Genomic DNA, 15,358 nt, shown 5'->3' with positions numbered 1-15,358 from the left:
ATGGAAACCCTATCTATGATAATAAGTTTCACTTATACCCCTTGCGCTGAGTGATGTTTGGAGGGGGGCTGTCCTCCTGAAAGATACTATTACTGGAACCTTTTTAAGTAAGGTCGTGAAAATAATTTGACTCTTTTCTACAAAAGTGGTTGGCATTTCATTCATGGTTGTTTTTGCTGAGATAAATAGTCGATGAATTTCATATTTCCTTCTAAATATTTCTTTTTGTGTCTTTTTGTATTTGCCCTCTTTTTTCTATCAAACAGTTTGTTGTAAATGAGCGACCCGGCTCAATAGTAACCAAAACTAAAAAACGGAATTTTGATATCAATAAATACATCAAAAGAATTGTATTTTTATGCTGATTTTAAATACATAAGTTTTATCATGTTTAGTCCAACCCAACAAAAGTAATGAGCGTGAGAAAATTCACCTTATTTTCGAAAAGGACGAAACACCCACTAAAAGTCATAGAATCTTAACGCAAATCATACCATCACATTCAACGTATCACAGAACCGCGAGGAGAGGTTTCAAGCTCCTATCTTTACAAATTTGGAATTTTGTGTTTTGTCCCAGAAGAATGATCACGAATACGTTTTTTTTTCTTTTTTTTCAGGGTTGATCTTATCGACCCAGTGGTCCTAAAATCCTGCAAGAGGCTTCATTAAAACGGAAATTAAAAGCTCTAGTGCCCTATTTATGTGACAAAACTTTGGAAGGCAACTAGGCCTCGTCCCATGCTCATTTTTTCCCAAAGTCCCCAGCTAAAAAATCTCAGATGGCCATTTTGTTCAACATAGTCGAAATATATATTATAGCTGTGTCTTTCATGACAACTTAATCCCCCAAAGTCCCCGGGGGAAGGGCTTCAAGTTATGAACTATGCCAATTGTTTACATATAGTACTGATTATTGGCAAGTATACGGACGTTTTCAGGGGGATTTCTTCTGGTGGGGGGGGGGTCTGGAGATTTGGCTACGCGAGAAGATATTTCCGTGGAAAAATTTTTCATCAGGGAAGATAATTTCATTGAAGGAGGCGCTGGATATCCCAGTATTATTTAAAAAACGATCAGAAGTTAAATTTAGAAAAAAACACTTTTTTCAACTAAAAGTAAGAGTACAATTAAAACTAAAAACGAACAGAAATTATTAGGTATATGAGGCAGTTCGTCCCCTCGTCAATACCCAGTTGATTACGCTAAAGTATTTTTAATACTTTCAAAAGAGCTATTTATTCTTATTAAAGGGTCTTTTCGATTCAGGAGTCATTCTTAATATATTGGAACTAAATTTAAACTTTAGCGTAAAGAGTGAGGTAATAACAGGGGATGAACCCCCTTATATGACGTATATGAGGAAGTTTTCCCGCTCGACAATACCTCGCTCTTTGTGCTAAAGTTCGAATTTTGTAAAATGATTGCCGATATAAACAATAATTTGTTTCTGTTATTTTCCGGTTAATCTTCGAATTTAATTTTATTTAAGCAGCTTCATAACTATGATTTTTATGTGATAAAAAAACACAGATATTGCATGTCTTTGGCTTGTAGTTGTTTTTAAATAAAAGAAAAACAAGTTTTTTCCAACTGAGAGTACGGAATAACATTAAAACTTAAAACGAAAATAAATTATTATATTAATCGTTTAAAGGTCTCTTATTTCATTCATTTGAGAATTACTCAAATTGCGACTCTCATTTTCATAGAAATAGTTTCTACCTTTTTGGCCGTTTTGTAACTAAGCCTTACAAAATTAGTTCCGCAAATATCCCTAATTTAAGTTACGTGGGGGAATCTTTTCATGCCCAAGCTTCTCGTGGGGGAAGGTTATTTTCCATGGAGGGGGAGCTGAATTTCTCGACCTTATTTAATAGACGGTTAGCAATTAAATAAGAATCAAGTTTTTTTCAACTGAAAGTAAGAAGCAACTTTAAAATTTAAAAAGAACAGAAAATATTACGTATATGAGATGGGTTGGCTCTCATTAGTAGCTCGATCTTACGCTAAAGCTTATTTTTTAACTTTTGAAAGAAGTTATTATTCTAATTAAATTGCCTTTTCGATTCAGGAGTCATTTTTAAACAAATGAACTATAAATCAAACTTAGGTATTATAAGATTATTAATACTTTAAAGAAGTAAAATTAATATGCAAATTTTGCTTTAATTATTCAGGAACGGTGAGTCAAATTGAAAACCTGACCTAATTCAAAAACTTTCAGAAGTTAAATTTAAAAAAAGGGTTTTTTTTAACTTAAAGTAAGAAGTGACATTAAAACTTAAAACGGATAGAAATTATTCAGTATATGAAAGGGGCTGTCCCTTGCTTAGCACCCCACTCTTTACGCTAAAGTTTTTTTCTATTGTTTATAAATCGGAGCTGTGAGAAAAAGTTAAACATTACAATAAAGAGCGGGGCGTTGAGGAGGGGACAGCACCTTACAATACGGAATAATTTCTGTTCGTTTTAAGTTTTACTGTCGCTCCTTACCAACTTGTCTTTTTTATTCTATATTGCAAAGGTGTGGCGTTATTTTGAGTTTGCCTGTGTCTGTCTGACACTTTCGATACAGCTACAAATTCAAAATAAATACCAAGTGTCATGGGCGCTAGCATGGGAATGAGCCTCAGAAACGATAAAGAAATAATACGTATTTACCACGTTCATCCTACAACGTTCATCCTACTACGTTCATCCATATATTACTACGTTCATCCTAGCCAAATAATATTTTGAACTGCATATTTACCAACTTGGATTAGCCTATCTGTTGGAATTTGTTCAAAAATTCAGCCTTTATATTGTAACACTAATTTTTGCTGCAATTGTTATCTTGATTTTCTCCTGATAAGTGTTGCCAACAATGGTAAAGTTGTACCATTTTGGTACATTTCACCTCTGCCGGTAAAGTCTAATACAATCACAAAAAATTTGATACATTTAAATAAATACAGTACAATATGGAACAATTCAGTATTTTTGCACGGACATTAGCCGTATCAATTCAGTCTAAAAAACAGGTCGCTAAAGAAAGACTTATTAGGGCCATTGCATACGATTTTATCCAGGTTAGATGGATTGTCTTTAACTTTAATTTATTTCGAACAAAAAATATAATGTAATAGTTGACAAAAGATAGCTATTTTTAACTTGGGAAGCTGCTGTGCTGATCTACCTAAAGAAAACTTCTCGTCCCCATCACTGCTTCTATATATCCTTCTATATATCGAGTTTCATTAAGATACGATCACCTATTCGTAAGATAAAAATACCGCAATTTTCACGTTTTCCAAGAATTCTGGTTTCCCCCTCCAACTCCCCCCAATGTCACAGGATCTGATCGGAATTTAAAATAAGAGATTTAAAGCACAAGATCCCTCTAAATATCAAATTTCCTTAAGATCTGATCACCCGTTCGTAAGTTACAAATACCTCATTTTTTCCAAATTACCCCCCCCCCCCCCCAAACTCAACCAAAGGGAGCGGATCGGGTCCTGTTATGTCAGTCACGTATCTCAGACTTGTTTTTATTCTTCCATCTAGTTTCATCCTGATGTCTCCGCTTTAAGTATTTTCTGATATTTCCGCCCTCCCACCCCAATGACACCGGATCTGGTTGAGATTTAAAATAAGAAATCTGAGTTACGATATCCTTCTAAATATCAAGTTTCATTAGGATCCGATCACTCCTTCGTAAGTTAAAAATACGTCATTTTTTCTAATTTTTCAGAATAAAAAGTGACTTTTACACCCAAAATGACGAAAATCAAGAGAATAACGTATCAAAAGTCTATCATAATCAACCTATATTAGCGACTGTGGAAGGGTAAAAATGGTAACTAAAGGAAATTGAACTGTCCAAGCTGATCCATGAAAAGATGATTTATAATGCTTAAAAAAACTTTCTTTTTTTTGCTATGTTTTATGTAAAACATCAATGTTCTTCTAAACATAACTGACATGATGCAGCTTAAGAGGAAAATATCAAACAAGACTAGAGATAAATAAGTGTGGAATTCTACTTAAAAGAACATTAATTATCACATTAAATATAATTTCTGGCATTTATTTATATAATTATTTATATAATTATTATATAATTATTTATATAATTTCAGGCATTTTATTTTTCTGGCATCTGTTTTATTCAGAAATGAAATGAAAGTCCCCTCTTGTAAAGTATTATAATAAATGATAATCTTGGTAATGTTGACAAAATTGAAATTGCTAAGCATATTTTGTAATGTGACAAACATGCTGATTCAAAACATATAAATTAGGTTAATTTTAACGCAAGTTTAGATGATTTTATAAGGTAGTGTCAGTCGTGTTATGTTTGTGACTCTGAACATGTAGAGGGTGCTCAAATTGTGCTTTTTAATGCTTTAGTGAATCGACTTGTGCTTTACTGAATAGATTGGACAAAGTTACACCACAGAGCCATCGTTAAAAACTGTTGAACCAGAGTTTAACAGCTACGAAGAAACCTATTGACACCCTTGACCGCTTATTATCCGTAATAATAATAAAAAAAAAAAAATCAATAAAATTTTTTTAAATGTCATAAAGTAAGCAGAAAACATCTTTTTAAATGAACTGTCTTGTGGCAAAAAGAACATTTAAGATAAGTAAAAAATAGTAACCAATAAATACATTATGCCGATTAGTTGTCTCAAATGATAGATTTTGTATTACTATTTTAAAAAGAGCCTAAACCCCCTCTTATAGGAGGTGACGTCAAGTTGAAGCAAGCCAGGTGACTATTAGAAACTCTTATTAGATCTTCAGACCTTATCAGACCTAGTATGATTTTGCAATATTTTCAGTTTTAAAGCTGACAAAGATAATTTTCATTATTCAAACTCTAATTATTCATTGAGACGATCTAATCTAAAGTCTGTTTCTTTCCTTTTTCATTTAATTATTGAAAATAACATGGTGCAAGCGATGCTAGACAATGTAGATCCCAATCTTGTACTACTTATCGAACGTTTTCTTTATATTATACTACTAATACTAATAACTCATTGCAGCACCAAGCTGCCTGAGGCCAACACAGCTGCCCACGCTCCTCCTCCAACCTAATCTATTCAAGGCCTCCCTCTTTCACTCTCCCAGGAAGTTTCCTTTTCCTTTAACTCCTTATTTATGACATCCTCCCAACCCAGACGAGGACGACCTGCTTTCCGTGTAGCCCCAGACGGTTGGCCAAAAAGGACAATTTTTGGCAATCTGTCATCCTTCATCCGCAGAACGTGGCCTAGCCATCTCAACCTTATTTTCAATTTTTTTTTCACAATGTGTTTGTGCTGTTGCATTAGTTGTTCCTCTCTTCGTAATATATATATATATATGATGGTGAGATTTTGAATCTGAATCTGATGGTGTGATTTTCGTTAAGATTCTATGACTTTTAGTGGTTGTTTCACCCTATATTCTAAAATAAGGCAAATTTTCCCAGGCTCGTAACTTTTGATGGGTAAGACTAAACTTGATTAAACTTATACATTTAAAATCAGCATTAGAATGTGATTATTTTGATGTAGCTATTCATATCAAAATTCCATTTTTTAGAGTTTTGGTTACTATTGAGCCGGGTCGCTCCTTACTACAGTTCGTTACCACGAACTGTTTGAAAAGTTAACGAAAAATATAATGAAACTTCGCATTCCAATCACAAGAAAAGTAGCCAAGCCGGCACCTGAAAAAATTCAATCAAGGAGAGGGGTGTTGCAGCCAGAGAGAAATTAAGATAAGGTAATCTAGCTTAATTGTAACTGTACGCAGAGCTTCTCATAGGGTTGGTGGTGTTTTGAGAAAAATCATTTACAGTACTTCTAACCCAGCTCAAATACAAGCAAAAAAGCCGAAATAAAGTTAAAATTTTATCGGAGTAGGAATTTTCCCTCAGCTGAAGCGTTCAGGGATCCTGACCCGGCTCCTCCCCCTAAAAATGGCTCTGAATTTACACACATGACGAAGAAGCAGGAGTTTTTGAAATCTTGGATGAAATTTTTGACATTTCATAAGTTTACACCTATTTTAACCTTGAGTAACGATAAACCTTTCTGTAATTGTGGTTTTAGCCTGATTTTACTCAAGGTTTTGAACATAACGGATAAAGATTAGATATACAATAATACATAATAATTGAGTATTTACGCATCATGGATTGAACGGGCTGATAGAACATTGTTGAAAATTGACTAGCCCTTTCTTGAAAGCCCCCCCCCCCAGAAAAATGAGACAAAGGTTATTCTCCCCTACTAGAAAAAAACAGACCATATAGTAGGCAATACTTATTGTCAATTATAGCCCCTGAGCCTATTCAGCATATTTTCCCACTAAATTAACCAGTGGCATGTTAAAAACTTGGAACAAAATAGTGCAGGATTAAATTTTTTATTTCTTTCTAGGCATTCTTTAGTTCATATAATGCTGTTTTTAATAAGATTTAAGCTAGATAAGCCGGATTGGTTTCTTTTCCTAGTTCCTCAAACTGCATGAGTAAACATTTATTTTCATGTTCTGAAATAATCAGGGAACAGCAGAGCGTAACTTTATTTCTGTTCTTCTTGCTTCGATGTAAGAAGAACAGAGGAATGAGTTTTCTTATTTATTTATTTTACTGAATAAATGGTGAGAAACAATAAAGTATTGGTAGCATTCTGGATAAGGGGCTTTTTGCTGTACTGAAAAATCCTTACATTGGGGGATTGAGACTTACAGGAGTGAATTTAGAGCCTTCATTGCCATAAGGGTGTTTTTTTTGCTCTTCTCTCCACTCCTTCCTTATTTGTAGGGCTTAAAAAATTGCCTTTCTTAACTGAGGAGAGGATTTTGTTTTCAGTCTGCTTCTCTTTGACTCTAGGTGTAGAGAATATAATGTTAATGATTTGAATAAGAATTTTAGTCCCTTTTGGATGTGTTTCAAATTTATAAGCTTATTGTGTTTAATTTTTTGCCCTCAATAGGCAGTTGCAATTATAAAATTTTACTTGATAGTGCTTCTTGAAACCTATTAAACTAATTATATCCTTATTTTGCGACAGAGTTCAATTTGCTATAATTTGCAATTTTCTGTATAAAATTTTTTAGGGGAATTTATCTGTCAAGATAAATAAAAAATCTTCTTGTTGGAACCTTTTTAATGTCTGTTATGGAGCTGCAAGATTTTTAATTTTAAATATTTTTCATTTGAGTTATGATTTTTGTTACAAAAGGAACGACACAGGCGCGTACAAGAGGAAACCTAGGCCACTAGACTTCACCATTTCTTACAATTTCAAAGTTACTCGCGTAAAATTAATTTATCTATCCAGCCAGCATTCAGTAGAGAATTGCAACTTCACTTACTCATTAACTAATTGCAATTAAATAAGAAAAAGCTTTTGGTTTAGTACTGTAGTGGGTCTAAGCAACTTGCTTTGGCCTGTTGTTTGCTGCTGATCTGTATATGGAACTTTAATTTTTGTACTGCAAAGTTGGTGCAAGCTACAATAAGGTATGCATGCAATAAACTGAGTGCGTATATAGTTTTTTGCTTATAGCAAAGCCCTAGTCACTTTTACGACGGCATTTCGTTTATTCACAGGCCTCTTAGTTTGCTTAGTGTAGGTTACCTAATATGCCAATTGTATATTTCCGCGTTTTACAGACAATAGCGCTATAAGAGGGCATAATAAGGTTATATGAGCGTTTGCTATTTTCGGGCTAACTAAAATCAAATCGAATTCTACCTTGTGATTAATTTGGGCAAACACATGAGAAGATTTGAAAACTTTTATTGGCATTTAAAACCCAATTTGGATTATGTGAAGCTGTAGCCTGAAATCAGAGTTACCGTCTTTCAAGACTTCCCAGCTTTTCAAAAATTATTATAGTACGTAATTATGGAATATATGATTAATGTAAGTTGAAAGGACTATATATAACTATTCTGAAATATAAAATTTCTAAGAAAAATTATCATTTTTAAAAATATTTGTTTTAAAAAAGTATTTTTAATTAAAGTTTTTAATTAAATTGTTATTTATAAAATTTTGATCATAATACAGTTTTTTTAAAATCTATTTCAAAAATAACTGAAAATGATATGAAACATATATTCTGCAAATAAATTAGTCGAGACAGAGAATCGAAACAGACATTGTGGCTAAATAGATACATAATAACAAGAGGTTTCTACGCAATATTTCCTGTTTTTTAATTTGGTCAGTATCGATATTTTGATCAGTCTGATTTAAATAGATAAAAGTAATTTTGACGTCCATAAAGATAAAAAGTTTATTTTTCATATAGAAAAAAATATTCGATTAATTTTAGGTACACAGAGGGTAATCCAAGTCAGGATAGATCATAAGATTAGAGTAGGGCACCCTCTTGGTTAAGGGGCTAGAAATTTTTAGAAATTCCAATTCCGAGAAACATGAGGGAGTTTTAAAATTGAATTACCGTTTTCATCAGGAATAAGGGCTATGTAATTTGACTTAATATTGTACCTTTCGAATATTTTTACCAACGTCTATATATAGTGTTCTAATATATAATGTTAATAAAGGCAACTGATAGCTTTATAGTAACAACTTGATTCGATAAGTTAATACTGGAAGCATAAGTACTTTTGGCACTTGTCCATTATATCGACCGCACCCAAGAAGTGAATTAATCCTTATGAAAAATACTAAACTATAATGAAAATGTTATACTTTAGTAACAGAATTATGGTGACTATAACAGAAAATTATGGAAATCAGACTGCTAAGAACGTATTATATTAAATACCTAGCCTAACTAATTCTATATATTAAGGATTTAACTAAAATATATATGCAATGTAGTTTATCTCACTAAGACTAAGTTAATTTTCTTCAAATGCAGAGAGAGAAACTGGTTTTAAAAAAAATCACATAGATGAAGATTTTTGGTGTGGTCAATATAATTGGCCAGACTTGCACTTACTTCCATTCAATACATCTTACAAAATATTTTGAGTTGTTAAAACCTTCATTTATAATTCAAACGTTAATAGTTGAAAACTATTAATAGTTTGAAGGGAAGCTAGACCATTAGACTTTACCACTTCTTAGTGGTTAAAAACTTAAATTATAATTTAAACATCAAAAGAAGAATCATAGGCAGAGCAAAAGGGCTGCTTAAGTAAACAGCGATGTGGGCAGACTGGTTTATTATTTTTCTGACCAAGCCACTTCGTATAAAAAGAGGTGTCGTAGAAACTTCGAAAGGGGCTCAATCAGCTGGACATTGAAACTTCTAGTGCTTTTTTTAAGAGTTATAAGTGTTTGTTGGGCAACCAGTACCCTCGCCCCCCCAAATAAAATCCCATCATCTCTCCAAACAAATTAAATCAAAATTTTGAAATTGCCAATGTGTAGAGGATAGTTGAAGGGTCCAGTAATAGTATCTTTTGGGAGGACAGCCTCCCCCCCCTCCCGCAACTTCACTCAGTGCAACGGGTTTAAGTGAAGCTACTTGCTCATTATCAACAGACAGGGTTTCCATGGAAGGATTGGCCGCATCAACTTCGGACGGGGCTCATTTGAATTGAAATTATATGAAAAATAATTTCCGAAAAAGAATTAACGTAAGGCCATATTAACGTTAAGATAAGAATAAATAGAAACCAACAATGGCTCAAACTCAAACCGACCAATACTTACTATTAAACAATAAATGAAACCCAAAATTAACAGAAATTAAATACACAATCATAGATCATATTTCCAAATCAAGCTTTAAACGAACAGAAATCTTTACAAACAAAAGCTGTGGCTTTACCTCCTTCTCTTGCTGTAAAAGTCTAAAACCTTCTGCGTCATTGGCGCTTTACTGGCATTTATATTTGTCTTGAAGAGTCTTGAAAAGTACAAATAAAATCAGTGAGAATGTTTGATGCATAATGTTATTAATTGTTAAAAGATCATTAGTTCAAATTGGTTGTTCTTTGGAGATTTCTTCTGTCAATTCTTATATTTTTTGTCATTTTTATTTAATTAGACTATTTTCTACATAAGAGCTTGGCATTTCATTCATGGTTGATCTTGCTGAGATAAACAGTCGATGACTTCCATATTTTTTTATTTATAAAAATTTGTCTTTTTTGTGTATCTTTGTATGTTTTTTTGTGTCTTCTTCTCTGTTGTAGTCGCCTATGTACGAGAATAATACTGCTGCGGTTAAGGTAGGAAATGAGGTTAGCAACTGGTTTTGTATTAAATCAGGAGTTAAGCAGGGTTGTGTTCTATCCCCCTTTATATGGATCATTTTGATGGACTTCGTCTTAAGGAGCACAGGAAAGGCAATTGGAGACCATGGAATCAAATGGGGAGGAAGAACGCTCCTGGACTTAGATTATGCTGATGATTTAAGCATATTAGATGAAAGTGTGAGCAAAATGAATGAATTTTTAGAGGTTTTACGAGTTCAGGGTGCTAAAATAGGCTTGAAAATTAATGTTAAGAAGACTAAGTCACTAAGGTTAGGAATAAGTGAAGATGAACAGGTGACCTTAGGTAACGAAAAGATTGATCAGGTTGGGAGCTTCAGTTACCTTCGTAGTATTATTAGTAAAGATGGTGGGAGCAGTGAAGATGTTAAAAGTAGAATAGCTAAAGCTCAGGGTGTTTTTTCACAGTTAAAAAAAGTTTGGAAGAATAGAAAGATAAGCCTACAAACCAAGATTAGAATATTGGAAGCTACAGTGATGACAGTGGTCAAATATGGCTCTGAAGCATGGACACTCCGAAAAGCAGATGAAAATTTACTAGATGTTTTCCAGAGAAATTGCCTACGGATTGTTCTGGGTACCCGGCTGACTGACCGTATTTCAAACAGTAGGTTGTACGAAAAGTGTGGTTCAATCCCGCTTTCTGGGGCAATAATGAAAGAAAGGTTGAGATGGCTAGGCCACGTTCTACGGATGAAGGATGACAGATTACCGAAGATTGTCCTTTTTGGCCAACCGTCTGGGGCTACACGGAAAGCAGGTCGTCCTTGTCTGGGTTGGGAGGATGTCATAAATAAGGATTTAAAGGAAATGGGAACTTCCTGGGAGGGTGTAAAGAGGGAGGCTTTAAATAGATTAGGTTGGAGGAGGAGCGTGCGTAGCTGTGTTGGCTTCAGGTGGCTTGGTGCTGCAGTGAGTTATTAGTAGTAGTAGTAGTATATTTGAGGTAGATTTTTAAAAAGCTGTATTATGACCAATATTTTATAAGTAATAAGTTAACCAAAAACGTTATCAAAAAATACTTTTTGAAAATTTATATCTTTAAAAATCATATTAATTTTTGAAAATTCATATTTGAAAATAAATTATAAATAATTCTTTCAACTTTTATTTATTCGTACCTCGTAACAGTCTGTTATTAATTTTTGAAAAGCTGGGCAGCCTTGAAGGATGGTAACTTTGATTTCAGGCAACAGCTTAATATAAACCAAATCGGTTCTTAATATCTTCGGAGCTCCCTAATTTCCGATGAGGGCCCAAATTAATTACTAGGTAATATTCCAGTTGATCTCAGGCCATATTAACATTAAGATCACAAGAAATAGAAACCTACAATGACTCAAACTCAAAACGACCAATAATTACTATTAAAGAATAAATGAAACTTGAAATTAAAAGATATTAAATAAACAATCATAGTAAAATAGCATACAACAGGTACCAACATAAATGAATAAATAAATCTTAAAACGAATAAATCCGAAGTTGAACATGCAAATCAAACTTAACACAAATAAAAATATTTATCTATTGAAGCATAAAGGAAACCCAAAACGAATAGAAATTAAATAAACAATTATAGTAAACAAACATGCAATATGCACTAATATAAAAGAGTAAATAAATCTTAAAACACGTGAAACTTAAACTGAATGTTCAAATCACAATTGAAACGAACAGAAATCTTTAGAAACAAAAGCTTTGGTATTTTCTCCTTCTCTTACTGTAAAAGTCTAAAACCTTCTGCGCCATTGGCGCTTTACTGACATTTATATTTGTATTGATCAGTCTTGAAAAGTACAAATAAAATCAAACTGAATGGTTTAATTTAAAATTAAAAATCTCATTCCTCTGTTTTCCTCACATCGAAGCAAGAAAAAAGAAGCAAAATTACATATAATATTTGCTTTATTGTAAAGCATTTAAGAAGAACAGAAATAAAGTTACGCTCTGCTGTTCTCTGATTATCTCAGAATATGAAAATGAATGTTTACTCATACAGTTTGGAGAACTAGGCAAAGAAACCAATCCAGCTTCTACCATAATATTGGTATAGGTAATGAAGCAGCAGATTAGGGTAGATTGTATGGAGGAAAACCGTTTGAAAAATTTGTTGGAAAGTGAACAGATGCAGAAAAGGGCGGAGGAATGCATATATATACTGGGAGAAGGGAAGTTAGAAGAAGCCGTGCAAGAAATATCAGAGGAAGTATACCAGAAATGCAGTGGAATATCAAATAACAAGGAGAGGGTGAGAAATACAAACGAATTCTTTGATGAGGATTGTCGGAGGCTGAAAGTAAACCTTATTCAACTTCTCAGGAAAGTGAAAGGAGCACTAAATGACCAGGAAATGAATAAACACTTATCGGAGTACCGAACAGAGAGAAAAATCTACAAGAGGTTATTAAAAATGAGAAAAAAACAAGTAGAAGAGATAAGGGCTATAAAGATCAGCGAGGAATACTTGTCAAAAGACCCAAAACAGTTTTGGAGTGAAGTAAGGCGGGAATTCAAGGCCAACGACAAACTCATACCTCCAGCTGAGTCGTGGAAAACATACCTGGAGCAGGACACTAGCAAAAGGGAGCAATATGGAGTCGGCATAGGGAGTTTAGTAGAGGAGCTACGAGAGCAGAATGGTTTCCCCTTAAGACAAGAGGATTAGAGTCTATTAGAACCGATTAAGGTAGAGGAAGTTTGTGCAAGCCTAAAAGGAATGAAGGGATCTTCGGCGCCGGGGGTGGATGGAATACCAGCAAAGATTTGGAAAATGGGGAAAACAGTTCTAGTACCAGTTTTAGCAGCAGTTTTCAGTTTTGTGACTGAAAATAGGAAATGGCCTGACCAGTGGAATGTGTCAGTAGGAATACCAATTTTCAAAAAAGGTAACAGACAAGATCATAGTAATTATAGAATAATTAGTTTAGGAAATGTGATGAGTAAGATTTTCTGCAAGGCTATAGACTCAAGATTAGGGAAGTGGTTGGAGGTAAAGGAACTGCTATCCCCTTTTCAGTTAGGGTTTAGAAAAAATCATAGTGCAGTAGATCATATTTTTACTTTGAGAATTATGGTAGAGAAGTATAGGAACGGAAAAGGGGGGAGGTTATATGCAGCTTTTTTAGACCTGAAAGGAGCATATGATAATGTCGATAGGAACCTGTTAATGTTAAACCTGTTATCTTTAGGACTGCCTCACTATTTCGGATTGTTGCTGTGCGAAATGTATAAGTACGTGAAGTTATTAGTGAAAGTCGCGGGAAAGTGCTCAATTCCGGTGCAGTCTTTATTGGGACTAAAGCAGGGATGTGTGCTGTCACCAAAATTGTTTAGCCTTTATTTAAATGATGCCAATGAATTCTTCGTTAAGAATAATGCACCAATGTTATCGATAGATTTGCTTAAACTGTGCTTACTACTATTTGCTGACGACATCGTATTACTGGCTGAAACAAAGGAGAAACTGCAACAATTATTAGAGATTACGGAGGTTTATTTGGAAGAGAAGAAGTTAATCCTGATCACATCGAAGTCAGTGGTGATGGTATTTGGTCGTAAAGCCATGGAAAGTGAAGATGTGAATTTTTTCTTTAAAGGTGAAACTATACCAGTGAATAATGAATTTGTTTATCTTGGGGTAAAGTTTACTAGTAATGGGAAATTCAGTGGGCATCTGGATCTAGCGAATGCAAGGGGGAGATATATTAGCGGTGAAATAGCGAGGAGTAGTCTTAGACGGGTGAGAGATATTAGAGTACATAAGAGGATTTGGACAAGTAAGATAGTACCGGCGATGCATTATGGAGCAGAGATCTGGGGCTATCGGAAAGGTCCAAAACTTGAGGTGGTTATGATGAGATATTATAAGAGGATGTTAGGACTATGGGATTCATTTAGTAATTTGGTAATCCAGGGGGATTTAGGGCTAGTATCGCTGCGATCTATGAGGCTAGTGACCATGGTGAGATATCGGGTTAGGATACTGGGTATGCAGAGATTTACGGTAGCAAAGGCAGCATACTTAGAGGCGTTGAGACAGAATAGTAAAACAGGGTGGCCGGCGGAGATTAAGGACATCTTAGATAAGTGTGGATTAGGGGAATGGTGGAATGAAGGAAAGGGGATTATGGGTATGGAGGAAATAGTAATAAGGGAGGTACAAGAGAGATTGAAGAATCAGGAAATACAGATATGGTGGGCAAGTCTGGATCGTTCAGGGTCGTTAAAATTGTATAAACAGATAAAGAGGAGTTGGGGGGAGGAGGTATTTTGGAAGGTCGGGTTAAGTAGAGAGGATTTGAAGGCGTATTTGGATTGGAGGGGAAATGGATTTTTGATTGGGGAGAAAAGAAAGTATCAAGGGAGAAAAGGGGAGAAGGTAGAATCTATTGCTTGTCCTATGTGCGGATCTCAGGATGAAAGTTTCATACATTTTGTGTGTGAATGTGTCGAATTAAATGATTGGAGGCGTGAGATGTATGGTAAAGAAAAATTGAATGAGATATGGATGGTAGATAGAATGAATGATACAAATATCCTGAGTATTAAAAGGATAGCAAGGTTTGTCAGGATTGCAGCGGTGCATCGGGAGCGTTTTCTTTAAATAGTTTTAATTTAATGTAGTTAATTTGTTGTTTGGGTATTATGTAATTTTCCTATGGCCCACGGGCTTTTTTTCTGGAATAATTTATTATTAATTATTATTATAAGACACAATATGAATTATTATTATAAGACACAAAGACAGCGAGTCTAAGCAATTTGAGGCCTAGATCTGGAGAATTTCCTAAGCAAATTCTTACTTCTCGCCACGTTCCCGGAATAGAATTACACTAAATTTCCTCCGTTGAATCCTAGTTGAGAGTCAACTTTTTCCCATCAAGATTGGAAGTGCTCTCTCTTTCCCGATATACGATATAAAACACAAGAATTTCTTTTTCTCTTCTTTTTTTCTCTCTCTTTCAATCGGGAAAGCGGAAGATTTATGGGACGACCAATTAAGCGTGGGGGTCCTTGGCAATATTTTTAGAATAGGTTGTTAAGAGTGAAAATATTATTAATAAAGGGGAAAAGTCCGTTAATCCTTAGTAAGAAGAAAAGTTTA

This window comes from Artemia franciscana, chromosome 19 (genome assembly GCF_032884065.1).
Source record: "Artemia franciscana chromosome 19, ASM3288406v1, whole genome shotgun sequence".
NCBI classification, from domain to species: Eukaryota; Metazoa; Arthropoda; class Branchiopoda; order Anostraca; family Artemiidae; genus Artemia; species Artemia franciscana.
Note: the sequence above shows the minus strand (reverse complement) of the source record.